Raw genomic sequence first — 2,912 nt, 5'->3', positions numbered from 1 at the left:
GCAGTAGAGGGGATATTCAGTGTCACTACCTGGTTAGGTGCCACTGAGTATTCTGTCAGGATCTAGTCAGCACTAGTTAACCAGGTGAGAGTATCCTGTCTCTAGTTAACTAGTACTGAATATTTGCCCCAGCCCTTTTACTGAACGCTAACATAGCTTAAAGCAGCAAAAAAAGGCTTACAGCAAAATATGTGCAGTGTGTCAGTCAGTGCACGTTTTTTAAAACTTTCTTTTATATTTTTCGGGGGGGGGGGGGGGGGGGGGTGTCATGGAAGTATTACCCAGCTAGCGTGTTTGCAATTAGCGCATGGTAACTGGATAATGCTAATTTAAGGCAGGAGCACTTAGCACTTCCTAAACAGGTGCAGTTATATTTTTTTTCAGGTCTCAAGAACCAATGCAAAAATTAGCACAGGACCTGAAAAGAAAAAAAAAAGCTAAACTTTTGGGCTATGTTAGAAATGGGCTTAGCATGTGGGACAGTCTGAGATACTAACTGGAAAAAAAAAAAGTGTGAGCAAAATCTAAATAAATAAATGCGCTAAGCCATTTTCTTAATATTTTTAGTAACAGGGCCCCTTCGTTTGGAGATTTTTTAAATCTGTTTTCTTGAACAGCTGGGTGCAGTATGTTCGCCACAAAACTGAATTTAAAAAGTAAAGAGGCTGTTAATCACATCACAGCTAATATAAACCTATCTGCTTCAGTTTGGATGCAATACATTTTGTGCCACTGTTCGGAATATGTCTATTTCTGTATACAGAGGAACTGCTTAATGACTGTTAAAATGAACTACTTAAAACAGGTTTTGTTTTAGGGTGTGTATTTCTCTTTGTGTGGTGTAGTCATACACCACAGTACTATTTATTTTTTTTTTTTAGAATAAATTATATAATAAAAATAAATCAATAGAAAGAAAAGAAAATAAGATACCTTTTTTTATTGGACTAACAATACATTTTTTGATTAGCTTTCAAAGGTAAGCCTTCTTCATCAGATTGGAAGAAAGCAAACGTTGGTAAATAATCCTATATAATAAAACGCACCTCCAACATTCTGAAGCTGACTGCCCGGCTGAGGCACTCCTGCTCTCTGTATCCATCTCCTGAATTGACATCACGTACTTCCGGGTTCGTCACAAGCAGAAGTGACCAACCACACGAGGTTTCTCGGCTTCAGAATGTTGGAGGTGCATTCTATTAAATAGGATTGGTCAGTTCCTTGAAGCACAGCCAGAGCTCAGCGTCCTGCACAGTAACGCTCAGACACCAGAGACAGGGAGGGAGGGGGGAGCCTGACACCAGAGAGGGGGGGAGGTATCTCTGTCACACACACACTCTCTCTCGCAGTCAATGTCTTTCTCTCTCTCACTCTCACACCAGGGGCGTATCTGCGTGGGGCCACAGGGGCCTGGGCCCCCGCAGATTTCGCCCTGGCCCCCCTCCCCGCCGTCAACCCTCCCCCGCTGCTTACTTTTGCTGGAACCCCCGCCAGCCGAGGTCCGACCCACCATCTCCATATTTCGTCTTCCTTCGTGGCCATGTGCTTCAAGGAAGTAACACTGCAGTGCTGATTGGTTGAATCCAGTTCGGCGTCTGACATCGCTGCGACGTCAGACGCCGAACTGGATTCAACCAATCAGCACTGCAGCGTTACTTCCTTGAAGCACATGGCCACGAAGGAAGACGAAATATGGAGATGGCGGGTCGGACCTCGGCTGGCGGGGGTTCCAGCAAAAGTAAGCTGCGGGGGAGGGTTGACGGCGGGGAGGGGGTGGAGAGAGGAGGCGGCGGGGGGGAGGGAGGCAAAAATGTGCCCCCCCTCTCTGGCTCTGGCCCCCCCTACCGCTGGATTCCAGATACGCCCCTGTCTCACACACTGTCTCTCACACACTCTATGTCTCACACTGTATCACATTCACTCTCTGTCACAGTCACTCACACACTCTCTTGGTCTCATACACTCAGTCTCACAGAGAGTCTGTCTCACACACGCTCTCTCTCTCACACTGTCTCACATACGCACTTGCACACACTCATTCTCACATGCACACACTCATTCTCACACACACACACTCTCTCTTACACAGACACACTCGCACCCAGACTCTCTCTCACACACACACACACACTCGCACATTCACGCTCTCTCTCACACACAGTCACTCTCACATTCTCTCTCTCAAACGTACACACTCCGAGGAAAACCTTGCTAGCACCCGTTTCATTTGTGTCAGAAACGGGCCTTTTTACTAGTAGTATATATAAGTGAAGCATCAAAGCATTTCAGTGACAGTCTCACAGGACTTAAAGATCTGGGTTTTTTAGCCCATTATAAACCGTAAAATTATACTGCTTTGTCACCCTCTTATCACCATGCATATCTCCCTGTCCCTCATTCACCTGACTCTCCCTGTCTCTCACCTAATCCATCTCACCCTCATCCTGTGAGACAGTCACTGAAATGCTTTGATGCTTCACTTATATATACTGTTATTTACTAACATTTGCTTATTTCTGATCTGATGAAGGGCTACCTTCGAAAGCTAATCAAAAAAATGTATCATCTTATTTTCTTTTCTTTATTTTATTCTATTTCTACTGATTACATTTAAAAGTGGACTAACACGGCTACCATAACATAGTAGATGACGGCAGAAAAAGATCTGCACAGTCCATCCAGTCTGCCCAACAAGATAAACTCATATGTGTATACCTTACCTTGATTTGTACCTGTCTTTTTCAGGGCACAGACCGTATAAGTCTGCCCAGCACTATCCCCTCCTCCCAACCACCAGTCCCACCTCCCACCACCGGCTCTGGCACAGACCATATAAGTCTGCCCACCACTATCCTCGCCTCCCAATCACCAACCCCTCTTCCCCACACCGGCTCCGCCACACTCTCTACTAT

This window comes from Microcaecilia unicolor, chromosome 14, assembly GCF_901765095.1.
Source record: "Microcaecilia unicolor chromosome 14, aMicUni1.1, whole genome shotgun sequence".
Classification (NCBI taxonomy): domain Eukaryota; kingdom Metazoa; phylum Chordata; class Amphibia; order Gymnophiona; family Siphonopidae; genus Microcaecilia; species Microcaecilia unicolor.
This window is presented reverse-complemented; position numbering follows the sequence as displayed.